Consider the following 18,791-nt stretch of genomic DNA (forward strand, 5'->3'; position numbering starts at 1 on the left):
AATTCTAGCACGCTATATTCAGGAATTCCTGATTCATGGAAACGGAAAGAAACGGATGTGAGGGTGAAGCTCATGAGATGTACTGCTGAGGGACTTGCATCTCGTTCATTCTGTGTCTCCCACTTCAGCATCATGAAAGGTGGTCCGGATTTGTTGCCTCCTCCCTAGATAAAACTGCAAGTTTGTTTTGCTCTGATACTGCTGAAGCAGCCGCAGTGTCCATCTCCCCAGCAGCTGACCCTGAGCCCTAGAGGAATGAGGATCTTGGCAATGTTTGATTTGCTATAGATACGTTTGGTCTTCTGCTGCAAGGGTGACAGTGTGGTTGCCAACAGCCATGTGTCTGATTGGGGTGACATCCTAGGGATGACTGATCTAGAGCCTACTCTGTGGAGTCGGACTGCAAGGCCTGTGGAGAGGGGTAGGGTAGTCTCTGGGTGGTCTGGGGGGACCATCCTCATCACAGCAGTGACTGAACCTCCTGTCTAATCCTAAACCTTGATTCGGACAGATGGCATGAACATCTTAAGTCCGCGTGGCTGTTTGTTTTCCTCTCTCCCAGCTCTGGAGCATCCTGCTCCTGGGGTCAGCCTATCCCACTGCTTACCTCTGTGATGACTCACAGGTGTCATGTCGCTGGCCCCTGTGCATCCTTTACTCTTAAAGGGAAACCCCAGGGCTGGTGCTGTGGCTCAGTTGTCAGAGATCTTCTTAGCATTCAGGAAGCCCTGGGCTCATGCTCAGCCACATGAATCTGACGTGGTGGTGAATACCTGTAATCCTTGTGCTATGGTTATGGAGTGTGTGCAGACAGGAGAATTGAGAGACTAGCGTGTAATTCCCACTTACGTGATCAGTTTGAGACCATCCTGGGCTATAAGAGACCATGCCTCAATTAAGTTTTAAAATAAAATTAAACAGACCGCATTGATAAGTTCCCTTATTTTAATTGTGAGGAAAGTTTAGAAGTAAGTTTGCATATTCTATAATATGATGTAAATAGATGTTATTTTGACCCCAAGCCTCTTCCTGTTGTTCTGAGAGCTGCACACTACCTTTCTCAGTAAAGCAGATCTGCTATGATATGGTTGAGATGGTTGGTTGATCCGGACTGTGAAGGACCTTGGGTGTCCTGCTAAGGAATTCACATTTTATTCCTCTACATGTGGAAGCTGGAGAAGTTGCATGGTCTCCTTGGAGGCACTTGTTTTGGCCTTTTCGAGTCTTCAGTTATCACTCCCTACCCCACCCAGAAGGCCACAGAAGTAGAAGGAAGACAGAGGATTCCATTCAGGTGGGACCTAGAGGTCTTCACTTCAGAGCCTGGATAACATGTTATGGCCACTGAGGTTGTGTTGGCTTCTTTATGTCAACTCCATATAAGCTAGAGTCACTTGGGGAGAGGGACTATCAGTTAAGGAAAAAAAATGCTTCTCTAAGATTTGCCTGTGGTCAAGTTTGTGGGTCATTTTTTAATTAGTGATTGATGTGTGATTGTCCTGCCCACTGTGGGCAGTGCCACTCCTTACCAGGTAGTCCTGCAAGTGATGCAGATCTAGCTAGTAAGCATCACTCCCCCATGGCCTTTGATTAGCTCCTGCCTCTAGGTCTCTATTCTGACTTACTTTGATGATAGACTGCTATGTGAAAGTATAAGCAAAATAAACCCCCTTTCCCTATGTTTCTTTTGGTTATGGTATTTCTCTGTGGTATTAGAAATCATAATTAAGACAGCGCTCACAAGAAAGGCACACACAAAAGCACGCTTAGACTACAGCTTGAGTTGATAGTTTAGGCATGGAAGGTATAAGGGGTTTTCTTGGATACTGTTTGTTGGATTCTCTTTCCTATTCTTGTTCTTCTCTTTGACAGCTTTCCCCACTTACCACTGACTAGTTCAGCTTTACTCAGTACTTCCTCTACCACTATGAAGATGAGAAAAATTCCTGATGGGGATTTACTGGTAGCATCTCAGGGTAGCCTGAAGCACCCTCTTGCTTGTGTTTATTAAAGATAAATATGACTGTTTCTGTTTTAACATTATTTCAAAGATAGGATATATATGTATGCACACATGGGTTTTTAAAATTTTTTGTAATTATATTTATGTACAGAAAACTTAGTGTAAATTTAATCCAGTTTTGTGGCGAGTTCTTTAGCCTTCGCCTTTTCCAGCTTGGCAATGCGAGCCACAGACAGCACCCAGGACATTGCCTCCCCAGTGGCGGTGAATCTCATCATATCTGTCATTACGATTGGTCCTAATAGCTTCCACCAGCTTAGCCAGAGCACCCTTGTCTTCTGAGTTAACCTGTGTGACTGCAACAGTGGTGCATGTCTTCCTGTGGACCAGGCGCCCCAGCCTGGCCTTTCCCTTGATGATGCAGTTGGGTACCCCCATCTTTCGACACAGGGCAGGCAGGAAAACCACCAGCTTAATGGGGTCTACATCATGGGCAATCACCACCAGCTGAGCCTTCTTGTTCCCCACCAAGGTGGTGACTGTATTGACTCCTGCTCAGAAGACAGGTGGTCTCTTAGTTGGGACGTCCCCTTTGCCAGCAGCTTTCTTCTCAGCACGGGCCAGTAGCCTTTGCTTCTTCACTTGCTTTGTCTCTGGCCTGTACTTGTGGGCAAGCTTAAGCAGCTGAGTAGCTGTTTGCCTGTCCAGGGCCTGGGTGAACTGGTTAATGGCAGGAGGTACTTTGAGCCGCTTATAGAGGATGGCTCTTTGCCACTGCAGCCTGATGTATCGGGGCCATTTGACGCAGCGTGTTAGATCTCTTTTGGGCTGGATGCACTGCCCAATACCGAAGTCCTTGGGCCTTTTCTTGAACAAAGGATCGACTACCATTTTGGCCTCCTGTTTCTTGACGACAGCAGGTGCTGGGGCCACCTTCTTCCCCTCGGCCTTCTTTCCTTTGGGCATCTTGCTCAGCTGGAGGAAAGATAAAGAAGAGGGAATTGTGGGTGATAAGTAAGTGGTTTTAAATGACTATTTAAGTGATGGAAATATTGGTTGGTAGAGTGCATAGCATTCACAAAGCCTTGGGTTTCATCCCCAGTATCACATAAACCAGACTTGGTGTCATTTATCTATAATACTAGCACTTAGGATTAGAAGGCAGGAAATCAGTAGTTTCAGGTACTCCTTGGCTACTTAGTGAAATTTGAGTTCAGCCCGGAATACATGAAGCCCTGTCTCAGAAATAATAATATTATTAACATAATAAATATATCATTATATTAATATATCAATATATTATTATTATTATGTAACTATTTTGTGAGATTTCAGTGGACAACTGAAAGAAGGGCTATGAAGTCCTGCTTTTTCTCTCTGGGTAGGGTAAAAGCAGAGTGAGTTTTAAGATGAAGGAGTTTTAGGCATGATCAGTGATATTTGCATCAGTTTTGAAGCAACCTTCGGGGATGAGATTCCCTCTGTAAGACTCTGGTCAGAAGTCAGTGGAGATTGATGGACTTTCTGGACTCACTTCAGAGCAGGGTCACATCTCACTGTCCTCAGACCCTGATATAATTCATGGTATGCAATATGTGCTCAGTGCGAGAATGTAGAATGAATGACTCAACAAATCACTATGGTGATCGCACATGTCCAGGTGTGGTGTGGGAACCAATGAGATTAGGAAGAGTTCTGCATACATTTCACGACTGACCAACTCGGTGCACACAGGAGCCTAATAGGTGAATGACAGGCACACACTCCAGGATGATGAATGGCACTGTAATTTGGCCTCAGCATGTGTGCTGAGAGTGGCAGAGTGGAAGACACATGTCTCGTCTCCTGGGGCCTTTGCTGTTCAGCTGCCACAAGCCCTCTTCCCCTTTCATATCTTAAGCAAGATATTGGAGAGTTACATGGAATATCTAATATTAAAATTCTGATTTATGATGTTTTAAGGGACAAAGAAAGGGTACATACAAATACGTTTGGTCAGTAGACTGACCCACATTGTGGCTTCTTTGAGACAAAACAAAAAGAGGTCCCAAACACAGGGAACCTTCCTCTAAGATGAGGGCAGGGAAGTTTAAGAGCTTGGAGAGTGCAGTGGGTCTGAGTCTGACAAGGCATTCGGGAACTCTGGGCAGCAGTGATGGATGTCTGCTGTGATGTCTGCTGTGCAGAGGCCGGGAAACTCAAGTACACGGTGATCTCATGGAAGAAGGCAATCCGTATCACATTGTGTACCTGGCTCCCAACTGCCATCACACAGGGCCTGCACTGCTGTTATTTATGTGTTTTGGGGATTTTTTTTTTTTTTTTAAATTTGATATCTTCAAACTCTGGAAAGAAAGGAGGCTAGCTCATACACACACACACACACACACACACACACACACACACACACACACACACATGTTTTAAACAGAGTCTCATTTAGCCCAGGCTAGGACTGAACTATGTGTAGTCTAGGATGACCCTGAACTTCTGATCCTCCTGTGTCAGCCTCTTGAGTCCTGGGATCACAAGCATGTACCATCACACCTGAAGTATGTGGCACTTGGGATGACACCCAGGGCTTCCTGCCTGCCAGGCAAGTGCACACTACCAACTGAGCTAATAACCCAGCCTGACATTAGTATTATTTTTTCTTGCAAACCATCATGCTTGCATCTATAATAAAAAAAAATCCTTTAAATGAGTACTGGAAGTTTGCAAAGAATTTAACCGAAACAGAAAGAAATCACTATTTTTAGAGCTTCTACATGATGGAACAGACTTTGTCTTGTCTGCCAGGCAGAAGTTCTGACAGCAGATCCCTTTCCAGGAGGTTTTGTTTGACTGGAGGGAAGCCCACTTACAATCCCAGTGCTAATTCCTGTCATGCTAAATACCAAAGAACAGATTTCCAGAGTCTCTCAGGTTTGACAAAATTGTTTCCATTTAACTGTATTTTGTTTGTTTGGTTAGGTTTAAAAAAATGAGCAAAGTAGACCCTTGGTGGTAACTAGGTATAGCTTAAGGAATAAAGCATTGAATCTGTAGAGTATGTTTCGGTTTTCTGTTACTTGTTGAAAGCTTGTACTCAATTAAACATGATTCTTACTCTGTTTCACTGAATTAGGAGTTGTTTAGTAGGACAGACAGAAGTCACTTACTGTGTTCTATCCCTGCGCTTCCATATGCTCAAAGTCGTGCAGATGACCTGTTTGCACTGCTATGCTGAAGTGAGGAATCTCAGAGCCATTGAGTGCCTGCGCACTGGGATGCTTTCACACCCTTTGTAAGTGTTTGCATCGGCCTGGAAAGCTGCATCCATCCCCAGCCTTTCTCCGTCTAATCTGTCTTCGTCACTCATCTCTCAACTCTTTGCAGGTATCCTGGCTATAACACTTAGCGACATTGTTATGCGCGTGTCATATATAAAGGTGTATACATTCCTGTGTCTGTTCACTTGTGTGTGCAGGTATGTGGAAAGCAGAGGTCAAAGTCATGTCTTTCCTGCAGGCACTCTCCATTGTATTTTTTGAGGCAGGGTCTCTCAGTGAACCTAGAACTCACCTATTTTGCTAGGTTGGTAGGTCATTAAGTTCCAGGGTGGCCCTGTCTTTTCTCTCCCAGTTCTGAGGTCACAGATACATATCACCATACCCAACTTTTGTGTTAGTACTTGTGATCCAAACTCAGTCTTCATGCTTGCATGACAAATACTTAATTAGATGAGGTAGCTCAATATCCCCATTGATATTTTTGATGTTTCCCTCTCTTTTCCACAAAACTGAGCTTTCCAGAGTGTATACCACTAGTCTGAATTTAGCCATTTCCACAAATGGCTGTTAGATTTGATTATAAACATCTACTAGGATGGGCATCACCCAATGGATGATTTAGGAAAATAAAGTATTAACCCAGGGAGTTATTAAAAGACCATTAAGCTTGATAGTAATAAAAACAAATGTCTGCATGTGTTGTCATTACATAACTAAAAAAAAAAATGCACAATAGTATCCTTAATGAGAGGCTAGATATACAGTTTAGCCTTTGTAAACTAATTAATTAAACTTTTAACACATATTTTAAGATTTTTTGTATTCATTTAAAAAATAAATATTGGGGGTAAGTCTAGAGACAAGGCTCAGCAGCTAAACACTGGCTACTCTTGTCAAGTTGGTTCCAAGCACACACATCTGACAGCTTTCAAGCTCCCAGAACTCCAACCCCAGGGTACCTACCACTCTCTTCTGGGCTCCACAGGTGGCACATGTGCACACAGAGATACACACACATACAAATAAAAACCTTAAATCCTTAAAATATTAAAAAATAAAATACATTTTAACATCAAATAAGAAGCCAGACATCAACCTAAGTTGTAAGCATTTTTATTTAGACTGACAGGAGGTAGCTCTCTGTGCCAAAGCCTGGATTTGTAGAGTTAGGTGTGCCATGGGGGCAAACCACAGATCTCAGGTCTAATAACCCTGATGGTGTAAGATGTCACAACTTAGAACATGGTCATTCTCCCCAGTAGCGGTGTTGTAAAGGTCCCATGGTGAGTCTGAAAGCACCTTCTCAATGACTGCTCGATGAAAGGTTGGACTGTGGTCCTTTGCTTCATGAAGGCTGCTCCTACTCTCTTTTCCTCTCCTGTCCTCTCCAACAGGGCCCACACCTCAGGGAGACATTCCGAATTGTGTCTGAATAGGAGACTCTGCGTGCTCAACTGGTTCCCCTGCTGGCATTTGGTAGGCTAGCATTAGAGATGCTTAGAGACATGTATTTTTATTAATTAAAAATGCTTAACAGGGGACCAGGAAGATGTCTCTGAGAATAATGCACTTGCCACACAGGAGTGAGGACCAGGGTTTAGACAGAAGCCAGGCAGGAGCGACAGGTGAGGACTGGAGAGTGGGTCTCTAGGGCAAGGAAGAGAATGGACTAGCCAGAATTGTTGAGGACCAGGCTCACCGAGAGCATCATCTTCAGTGAATAAAACAGAGACTGGTTCAGAAAGAAATCCGATGTCAACTTCAGACCTCTGCAGGTGTACAAACGTGTACCTGCTCCAAGCACATGCAAATATGTATACCCACATGTGTGTGTGCAATACACACAAAGTATTTAACAGTATTAAAATAAAAGAGACCTGACTGAATGGAAATCCCTTAAAGTAGCTATTGTCTGATTGTCTGTACCATAAGTCCTTAAGAAACGGTGAGGAATTTTTCCGCTTGGGCTACTAGAAAGTTCTTCATAGATGACACAAGTTCTCAAAGGGACCTCTTGTCAAGCTTAGTAGAGAAATGAGAGGAAAACATCAAAGTCGGACTTCTGAGGAGGCCAGTACAAACCGATTTACTCCACTTCAGAAGCTTCCCAGAAAGCGGACCAGGAAACTGGAGGCCAGAAGGACCTTGCTGAAGGCCTCCTGGTTTCCCTCAATCACTGCCCAGTGTCAAGCAACACCTTGAAGGTTTGTTTTTTTTGTTTTTTTTTTTTTTTTGCAAGGTCGCCACTGCAATTGCCCACCCCAGGCCTGGAGAATCTGAGGTGTGATTCCTCTGTGTGTTCCCAAGTTGCTTCTCAGGTATCCCCTGGTCCACTGTGCTTATGCCAGGGCATTGTAATGTTAGAAACAAACAAAATGATGTTCCTGTCTATAGCAAGCAAAATTGAGGTGCCACCTTAGGAGAAGGTCCCCATTCTCCTGGCCAAGTCCCACTCCAGGTAAGAACTGCTCTTTTGTGAACATATCATTACATCTGCAGTGAGAAGAGAGAGCAAGGTGCCAGGTCTGGCCCTAGCAGCAGCCACTCCTGCTATGTATGAACAAGAGGACTTGCTGTCTTGTCATCTGCATTTGATGGTGCTGTCCTTCTGGAAGTCACTGTTTTGTAATGGGTAGTGAATGTAACAGTGTTCCTCAGAGGCGGGTCATGGAGGGTAAAAGTCTGTTTGCTCACTTCCTGCCTGCAACAGGCTGTTTGGTAGCAGAGCCCTGGGTTTGCATGGGACACATTTGTGGCCGTGGACAGGAGTTCCCTGGCCTTCACTTCCAGTGTGCTCTGTATTCGAGCATGATCTGAGCACATTAGCTTCTGAGTTAACTTTAGAAGACTCACTTGCTGGCTTACCTTCTAATAAACTCTACAGTGGCATTCTGTTTTTATCATGAAGACCCGGCATTGCTTTTGAAAAACCATCATTTCCTTACTTGTAGATTATTATTAGTAGCCGTCTCTGCTACTGTTCAGCCCATTTAATTCATTCCCCAACCATAACAATTGGATAGTTTTCATATTTGAATTATTTTCCTCATAAATTGTGTTATCCTTGGCCAAAGGCTTTTTTCTCTGGTAAATGCTTTTGACTATGTGGCCTTTATAGCATCAATTTCATCTTTAAATGCCTGCGGAGACACGCTTGACTGCTTATAAATTTTCTAGGATAGTTCAGTAAGAATCCTTCACTTTCCAGAGACCATATGTATCCATCCTGGTTCCCAATAGTTTATAACTGCCAAAATAATTTAAAAGGCATTTTCCCCGTACAACTTAGTTTGGTGAAGAAATATTTTGTCTGAATAAGTGGAGTGGGAAGTGGGGATCCAGCAGCCCTCAAGGCAGTGTGGGGTAGCCTCTAGCACCCTTCAAAGCAGTTTGAGGTGGACAGAGAATGTTACATTAAGAATCTGACCATATAACTTGGTTAAACAGGTGCTTAAATGGGGTGTGGCCCATCACTGGTTGTTTTTTTCCTCAGTTGGGACATGTGGTGTTTGCTGATGTTCCCTGGGCAGCTGTTCCTGAATTTGGCATTTTAGCCTCTAGAAGTTCAACACAAACATAAATGTCTCATCTGGCTTCCTGTTCCTCTGTGAATCTAGTCAGAATTCAAAGAATCTAGGTGATACTACAGTGGCCATTAGCACAAACCCTCAGTGGCAGAAAACAAATCAGTGTCATACTTAAGGTTCAAATGTATGTGATGTGGGCTGGGCAGAGAGTTCCTGCTCTTTGAAGTCACTCAGGGCTGAGGCTGATGGAACAGCTTGCTTCTCAGCTGCCGATGCTAACTATCAGGTAGCTCTCTGTTGTGGTGGACATACCTGCATATGCATATGTGTCTACTTAGCTTGTAAAATCCTAAACCCACTGGCTACTGGAACTGAGGAGCTGGTGCACATGGTCCTAGCTGGGCTCAGCTAGGAGAACTGGTGGATGTGGAGTTCTGCATGGTTGACACCATGCATCTCAGAGAGCATCTTCTAACTGAAGCTACCCATGGAAGAGGTTTGAAAAGATAGCTAACAGGCTGTTGTTTGGAACATTTCATCACTGTGCAGAATAGGAGTGACAGTTGGTGTAAAAATGTTAAGGGATAGGGGGAGGTATGGGAGAGAGGGTGCTTAGACAATGACCCAGGGGACAGAGTGCTTACTGTGCAAGCATGAAGCCCTAAAGTGTGGATCTTAAGCAGCCATGTATAAGAAAGGTCATAACCCTGCATGTCTGGAACCCAGATGCTGAAGACAGAGAGTCAGGTTCCAGGGACTTACTGGCCAGTCTGCCTAGCCTGAATGTGAGCTCTAGGGTCAGTGAGCAACTCTGTCTTTAAAAAATATGGAGAGAGAAGGAGGGGAGAGTGGGAGAGAGAGAGAGAGAGAGAGAGAGAGAGAGAGAGAGAGAGAGAGAGAGAGAATGCTCTGACATCAGCCTGTGGTCTGCACAAGTACCAGCATGACAACACACACACACACACACACACACATATGTGTGTGTGTGTGTGTATGTATATATATACATGTACACACTTATATGCACACACACACACACACACACACACACACACACACACACACACACACATTAGTAGGAAGTAGAGAAGTTTCCCAGGATCGATCAGTGAATTAGAATGACAGTCAGTCAAACAAATCTTTCACCTCATGTAATATGGCCAACTGTTAGTGACCAACTTTAGCCAAGATGATAGTGAAAATTTAGGTAGAGGAAACAATGATGTGAGATTGTCCACGCCACAGCATGGCATGGACAGTAGTGTCTTGCATAGCTGCACGTGTCCAGAAGGTCCAGTTTTTATCTTAAGGGTGTCATTCACATTTTACTTAGTTGTGTGTCTCTTTCCCACCCATGTGAATTTCTTTAGGTCAGAGGTCATTGCTGTGTACCAAGTAACCCGCATAGAGTTTGAAGGCATAATGTGGTTATTGATTTATGGCTGGATACCAGTTGACAGCCCTCTCTTCTGGTGCCCATGTGCCGGTGGTAGCTCTCTTTGCAGGGCTCAGCACTTCACAAGGAAGAAGCTGGGCACTGGGGGTCAGTGCTGGTAGCTGCTGCTGAAGCAAGATGGCATTCCTGAGATTCCTTATGGCCACTTTGTTAATGTCGGAGGCCAGCTAGGAGGATATAGGGCAGCAGTAAGGTCAGAAATGTGCAAGAGGAACATGGTCCATAGCTTCTGAACAGAGTGTACTCATTGCAGTCAGAGAAGGAAGACTGTATGAATGACTCTGATAGAGTCACTTAATGACGTAACAACTCATTCATATTCTCTCTCAATTAAACATAATTCATGCATATGAATCTTTTGTCTGCATATATATCTGTGAACCATATGAGTGCCTGGTGCCTTTGAGACCAAAAAGAAGGGGCTGGATACCCTGGAATTGGAGGGTTAAAAGATTGCTAGTCATCATATGGATGCTGGGAATTGAATTCAGGTTCTTCGGGAGAGCAGTCAGTGCTCTGACACTCTAAATCATCTCTCTACATCCCTCATTCGTAGCCTTATCTGCACTTTTTCATCATCAGGAAGTTTCAGAACATAAACAGATGACTTAACTTTGCATATACACATGTGTTTGTGTACCTATGTGGGAGTAGGTAGGGGTCAGTGATCTCTAACTTGTTTTTTGAGACAGAGTCTCCCTGAACCTGGAGCTTTAACCAGGCTGGTTGACCAGCAAGCCTCAGGCCCCCCTTTTTATTGCCGCTCCACTGCTTGGTTACAGATATGTGCCGCCATATCTAGCTTTTATGTAGGTCCTGGGGATCGGACTCAGTTCCTCATGTTTGTTTGACAAAACTTTCCTAAGTGAGCTATGTCCCCAGCTATCATTTAAATTTTAGTCCTCGTGGTGTGGCTCTCACAATTGAGGTGTGTCAGTGTTACTCATAGAGATTCTGGTTCGGTAAATCCAGGACCAAGCCTGAGAGTTTAAATTCCTAACTTGTTTTCTGAGGTAGACTGTACTGCTGATGTGGAGATCACACTTTGGCAAGCAAGGGTGTGTAAGAACGGATATAGAAATAGCAAGCACTGCTGTGCTGGTTTTGGGTCTCCAGGAAGCTGCTCCATCACTTGCAGGGGCCAGTGGCTCAGCCGTTGGAATCCTCTTGTTTCTCTAAGGCCAGTCACCAGAGAGATAGAATAATATATACTGGTGCTGTTTCTAAGACCTGCTCTCTCTGTCGGATGTCTTTCAATACCATACTGACTGTGCAACACAGACCGTTGTTTGACCTTCAGCATGGTCATGGTAAGATGATGGAAGATGGCACACATAAAGCAGAGACTTCACTGGCCAGGGAGGCAGGTGTGAAGGAAGAGGATGGGTGGCTTGGAGTGGGCTCTCTGTCTTTACGGGAAGACTTGGCTGTTCTTCATGGCAGAACCTGAAATCTGCACCACAGTAATGGTAGGGCGTTTTGAGAAATGCTTCTCTCTTCTGAGATTCCAGGTTGCTGACCTCTTACAGGTTTATAAAGGGAAGAGCATAAAATTATTCATTGCCTCTGTTTTTAAAGTCATGCTCTCAACAAAGATACGCTATCATGATATGAGTGTCAGAAATATGCATGAAGTCATCTTTCTATACTGTTCAGGTTTACAGACAAGGGATGAGGAAGCCATCCGAGACTTGGCAGTGCAGCTTGTTCACAGCTGTCCAGCAGTAGAAGGTCAGGCATGTGGCTGTCTCTATTCTTAGCATCTCAGATAGCTATTATTATCATTTACCCCTAATGTTTTAAAATTGTGCTTAATATTAGGTCTAGAAATTAATATTGGACACAAAATGATAATATTTTTACTCTATTTGAAGTGTTTTTCCCCATGTCAGGGATCACATTCAGAGCTTCACACACGTCAAGCAAACATTTGCCAGTAAGTTACATCCCCTGACATTAATGCTTTCATACCAGCTATTTAACATTAAAGATTATGGTTTAATAGTCATAATTATTATAATTGACTTGGATAAAAATATGAATTCATTGTATAGGTCATGGCAAATTATGTGATAAATATTTTTGGTTTTGGCACAGGGTCTCCTTGTATAGTTCTGGTTGGCCTGGAACCATGTAGATTAGACTGGCTTCAGACTCACAGAAATCCTCTTGCCTCTGCCTACTGAGTGCTGGGATAAAAAGCTTGCACTCCTACTCCAGGCAAATAATTATTTTTGATAATAAATTGAAATATTTAAATTTTGGGTGGGGGCAAAGACAATATCCAGGTGATATTTTGAGCTCTGGCCTGTGAAATGAAACCATGTATGCAGTTTATTATTATGATTAAAATGACCCAAGCCTACTGTCAGTAGATAGCATTTTTAAATATATTATTTTCCCCAATACATACAATATGGATTCTGCTTAGATTCTTGGCATCCAAAATGTAATCCTCTACAAGGCTGTGTTAAAGGCTTTGTGCTGAGGGTGGTGTTACTGGGGAGTGGTGGGTTCTTTGCAGGTTGTTGAAGCCTGTCTAAACTAAAGCTCTTGCTGTCTTTGCCTCCCCAGATCTGGGATTACAAGTCCCCCCAACCAACATTCTCTATTTTTGTTTGGTGGGCTTCATGGATAAAACGCAGGTCCTTCCTCATGCTTATGTAGACATTACGAGTCGGGCCATTTCCTCAGCCCCAAATATACCTCGTCTTGCTTCCCAAGTACTAATGGAAAAATAAATCCAAGAATCAACTCCCAACTTCTAGAAAACCATAGTATGAGACAATTATTAACAATGTCCTGTGCACTGTAAATTCACCATAGTCAAGCCCTGTGCATTAGTACTTAAATGGATTAGTTGGATAGATCAAGGATATATGTGTTTGTAAAAGTCTGACATGATAAAGTTGATACATGTCTTCTTGTAAATGGTGACTTATTCTATCTGCCATTGATATGACTGAATGTACATCTGGAAGAAACCCATATCTAAGGATTAACTTCATGTAACTTATTCAAAATGTTCTAAACTATGTTAGAACATTGAAGTAGAATTAAACCCAGGTCTGTCTTGCCTGAAGCCAGTGTGCTCAGTTTAAATGTCCGTGGATGGTTCCCAGAAGGAGAGAGGAGACACGGTTGCTAACATATGGTTGTTCTCTTGTCACTATAAACAGTCATTTAATAAACATACTTACGTCTACACTGATGTGCAAATTCATGAATTCCTTTTAGTAAGGTCATAGGAATGAAGAGGCTAAGTCTGAGGTCATTTGTCTTTTTAAAGATATGAGCATCCAAACTGCTCTTCAGAAAGGCCATGCCACCTTGGTGGTTTTATCCTCTCGCTACATTTTGTTCCTCTCTATTTTTCTCTTCAAAATAAACTATCGTTTGCCATAAAGAAATTCTACCTGACCCCATGTGCTGTGCATATTGGCAGGTTTTTAATGATGGTTAGATGTCAGCCGATGACGGAGTTGTGTTCTGAGAAATGCAATTCTAGGTGATGTCATTGTTATGGGAACATCCCAGTGTTCTTATGCAAACTTGGACAATGCAAATCTGTCCCTGACCTGGTGTCTAGATCATGTCAGATTGTAGATCTCATACGTAACTGGCCGCTCTGGGGTAATGGGGTGCACTGTCTTATGGTAAGTGTATCAAGTTTTATTTTATTGATCTGTGTGTGTATATGTGTATGTGTTTGTGCATATGATGTATGCATACATGAATGCAAGCACACACATGTTAGATGGTCATGTTTTACCTCCCATATCATCATAAGAGCAAACATCAGATCCATGCTACTGCATCCAGCTTTTGTGTGAGTCCTGGGGACTTGAACTCAGGTCCTCATCCTTATTCAGCAAGTGCATCACACAGTATTGGCCTTTTCTGGTAAACTGTTTTAAAGCAGGGTATATGCTAAAGTAAATTATAAAATCATGGAGTAGTAAATACAAAACCCAATAAAAACACTTCTTATCATTATCAACTGTGACCATTGTTGTATGGCCTGTGCCTTTATGTGTCCGATGGGTCAATCAGTTCTTTTCATGATATCACCACAAGTACAAGTACATGAGGGTTGAGCTCTGATGCGCTCACACCACACTGCATCGTAGGAATATTTGGGTTTTGTCATCTCATGGAAATACCATGTCTGCTGTTAACCAGAGTACCTTTGTGTAACTTCGCAGCACAAGTTAGGACTTCCCATGAGATCTCAATGTAATGGTTTGTTTTCATTACACATGTACATGTCGATAGTTAATGATCTCATGAAGAAAACATCTCTTCCTTAGCCCAAACATCACCTTGCGTAGTATTAATCAGAGTTGCGTGCTGAGACAGCGCATGTGGGACAATGACAGGCTTTATTTTTGGAGTGTCCATTTGTCACCCGTGGGTTTGTGAGCTGCTTCTCCTTCCTTGTCTCTAAGCAAGTGACATTCTCCATAGAGCCTGCTCTTTATGGCTTCTGTCACCTCCTTATCTAGCTGGTGGAAGGACCGTGTATTTTAAAGTGTAAGAGCCATGCAGCATGGAGGCTGGCTCTTATCTCCAGCTATCTTTCATGTATGTGTGTCTTTGATAGAATCTGGAATTTACTGGACTCATTCTGAAGGCCATGAAATGTGTACTTCCCGAGTTCTCATCTTCTGTGAGGATATATTCTTTTTTGGAATGCACTACAGGGTTGATTCAGTATTATTGTTTTCCTCCCACATAATTCTCTACATTTGTAAACAGTAGAAACTAGTATTGAAATGGTAATATTTTATCTATTATTTGATGTACATCCTTCTGGGCTGTCATTTAAAAGAACTTGAAATAATAATACAGTGTTCTAAATATCCCTTGTGCTAAGGAAAATACCAGAGCATTCTCTTCAGAGCAGGGGCTTTATGCCTTTCTGTATGCAGTGTGAAATAGGATAGAGATGTGTTGTGAATCATAGACGCCACCAGGCTGAATTTACTGTGTTTACATGCTCTGCTCAGAGGTCCCTGTGCTCCGTGCTTTGGTCTTGTTTTTACTGTTTAGTTTAGGCTTGAATTATAATACTCTAAATAAATGAAAATTATCACAGGGATATTTTAAATTGGTCCCGGACAGCAGTACCATTGCAGACCTTTCTCTAAATGGCTTTCTTAATGTACAGAAGGCTCTCTCCTTTGCCATTTGTCTCTTACTGTAGACCAACTAACTCATAAGCTGAGGTCTGAATTATGACTTGGCTTTCTCATGCATAAGCTACGCTGTCCAAAATTTAGCCAGAAAGGTGGGGGTGGGGATAAACCCTACTTTCTCTATATATAACACTAAAGAAAAACAATAAAGCCTTATTTACAATTTCCTTAAATCTGCAGTAAAATGTATTTAGCTTTGTAACTTCTGTAAACTTTAGCACAGTGATCCTAAGACTGATATAGTCAATTTGGATGAGTAGCTGTGTGTATAGATACACATTCATATATGCATGCATACGTAAGGATCTACACATATGTCCCAATGCCCAAGTACACATTTACATACGTGTAGCATATAAACACACACATACATGAGAAAGCACGAGTTAAACAGAATTCATTAAAGAGGCTGCAATGATATCTATTGATTGCTGTTTTTTTTAAACCCAAAGAGACTTTTATTGTAGTAGTAAGTTGTAAATCTACAAAACCATTTTTTACACGACTATGGCCACCTTTCATCCTGTGCACAAACAACCTCACATAACTGGAAACATGAACTTTTCCATTCCAGACCCCTAGAAATGCCATGCTGAGGAGCTACTGCTTTCTGTCCTCCAAAGGTTGGAGGTTGTTGAATCTCCAGAGTGGGGTTTGGCATTGCCCCTCTGCTAATATCTTCATTGACAGACTGTGGGCAGCTTTGCTTTCTCTGCCTTGTGATGTTTCTATAAACACACAGCGTTCCGGTGCAGTCTTTGTAGCTTTTATATTACAGTTATTTGCATTTTATTCCATTTTCTAAATGTAGTGTTTTGATAAATTAATGTACTTAAAATCAATATACTTTGGCAGGAATAAGAATTATGGGCATCGCACAAGTTGTCAGGGGTTCAACCAGAGTAGTTTTGGCAGCTGCATGGCCGAAGCTTATTTGTCATGTCCCCTCAGCCTTGTCTCCTCCTGATGATGGCTGTCACTCACCGCCTGTGCTGGGATTGTTCAGTACAGTAATTCTTCACCTGTCTCAGCTCTTCTGCATCCCTAATGTTTGGTGGAGATGAAGTAAAAATGAACTTTTAGAACAGGAAGAACAAGCCAGGGACTCCCTGTGCACTTGGCATATGTCTTCAGTCATTTGTGGGCAGTCATTAAAAACTGGAAACACTTTGTGTGATGCCAACAGTTATTACTATGACAAGTGATGTTTTAAGAAAGGAAATGTTTTTAAAGAACTCTTATCATATTTCCTCCTATTTTTATGTCTTGATATTTCCAGAAAAAAAAAACTTTATTGAAGATAAGAGATTTATATGCACAAGGGTTTTTTTTCTTTTTCAGTATTGTTCTAGAGCCTTAATTGTTGTATTATCTTAAATCTTTTATCAGTCTTGATTGCTAAAGGAATATTCAAATACATACCATAACAGTGTTAAAATTATCTTTTTATAATTTTGTGAATAGTGTAAGAGAAAGAATAGTCTAGTTAATGACCCCAGGCCTACTTTTTAAATTCATTGAAACTAAGTCTTAGAAAATTTAAGATGTTTCTTTTCTGTTCTTTCCTGGTTTACAGATAATAAACATTCCTGGCCTACAGTAGGTCTTTTTCGGGAGCTACAACCCAGACAAAGGCTTTTATTTAAATGTGAGCGCATCTGTGTTTATAATGCAGTATTTATTAATATGGGTCATATTACATTAATATATCTGTACCTGATGGGTACGTGAATTATTTAAAATGAGCATCTGGGTACTATTTTATGGTGTTTGAAATAAAATTAATTTTTAATATTCATATGTAATACGATCCTCCTAGATGACAGTGGTTTTTTAGCTCCAAATGGGAAATAGAAATGTTTGTCCCAGGTCACAGAAACCGAAAGTCGGGCACAGCCTTTAAATTAGGCTAATTAAGTATGCATTCTCATACCATGGCGTTAATGATTTTTGAGTCAGTTTGACCTTGCTTGCATGCCTGTTCAGGTGCCTCCACCCTGTAATTAAAACTGTTCCAAAATAAAACTGCAACAGCCATTTGGCTAACCTCAACTTTCCCCCTAAATTTAGAAGCTATTTATACAACCGACGACTTTTCAAATTTTTAATTGAAAGTTTTTCTTAAAGAATTATTTAGACATACAAATTCCAAGTCATAATTTATTGAGCTTGTAAGGATTCTTTTAGAAAGATAACTTATTTCAATTATGTAATTGCTCTGATCTTGTTCACCCCCATATTCTCCCTTCCCCTGCTCCATTCACTCCTCCTTCTCTTAGTGTCTTTTCTTTCCCCACTCTCTGTTCACTCTCTCTGTCTCTGTCTGCCTCTCTCTGTGTGTATGTATGTGTGTATACGCACATATACATGTGTGTGCATGCTGTGTAGATAGATTGTATCTACATATAATCTGGGAACCACCAATGAGAAAACATGAAACTTGCCTTTCTGTGCATCATTTCCCCGGCACTGTCACCATTTTCTTTTTCTCTATGGCAGAATGAGAGAGTGAAACTTGTTTGTGTGTTGATCCTCTGTTTTCTTCCTTCCTTCATCTGTTGATGGATATCAGTTTGAGAACGGCTCAGCGAATTGTGTTTTACCAAGACACAGCAGCCAAGTGGGAGATGGCATCCTGTGGGTCCTAACGGTTGCTGGCAGTGGAGGGCCAGGCACTTGGTAGGAGTGTGGGATTCATGCTCTCAGTCGCACCAGCCTCCAGTGCCTGGTAGACTTCCACCCAACTTGTATGGGCTGCCATTGTGTGCACAAAAGGGAGAGTTTGGTAATGCAGTGCCTTATTTTATATCCTTTTCCCTTTGGCATTAATTTTCCCTTTTCTGGTCCACATTGGATGAGTTCCCTCTTCTTGATTTGATTCTGAGCTGGACTGACCATAGAACAGGATCTCACTTTATTCACGGCTGTGAATCACATCGAGCCATTTATCTCGGCTGTCATACAATTTGCTAATTAGGTCATTTTTCGGGGTAAAGGAAATAAAAAGGCTTTGAAATAATCATTACCTTCTCAGAACAAAGCAACAGCAGTCAAACGCTCGTGCCTCCCTTTATTCCGATGTCTCCTATACCCAGACTAGGAAGTTCGGCTCCTACTATAGCAGCATCCACATTCCTCACTTTCTCTGGAAAGTGTAGGCAGCACCTAAGGCTGAAATGATTCCTTAAGGGGTGGTGAAGTATATAGTTCTAGCTTGTTCATTAAGATGTGTGTGCACATGCATGTATAATTTTAGGTGCACATACTTGTATGTTTACATCTGAGGTCAGCAGGTCAGCAGGTCAGCAGGTCAGCAGGTCAGCAGGTCAGCAGGTCAGGTCACATCAGATGTACTTCTCCAACTGTTTTTTGTTT

General features: G+C 42.2%; 1 protein-coding gene and 1 pseudogene across 1 annotated transcript in view; one reads left to right on the plus strand and one right to left on the minus strand.

Moving 5' to 3' along the window:
- Positions 1 to 18,791, plus strand: part of Sdk1 (sidekick cell adhesion molecule 1) — a 964,506-nt gene that overhangs the window by 260,100 nt on the left and 685,615 nt on the right. The window lies entirely within an intron of this gene.
- Positions 2,131 to 2,935, minus strand: LOC143437447 (large ribosomal subunit protein eL8 pseudogene; annotated as a pseudogene).

Source organism: Arvicanthis niloticus, chromosome 24, assembly GCF_011762505.2.
Source record: "Arvicanthis niloticus isolate mArvNil1 chromosome 24, mArvNil1.pat.X, whole genome shotgun sequence".
In the NCBI taxonomy this organism is placed as follows: domain Eukaryota; kingdom Metazoa; phylum Chordata; class Mammalia; order Rodentia; family Muridae; genus Arvicanthis; species Arvicanthis niloticus.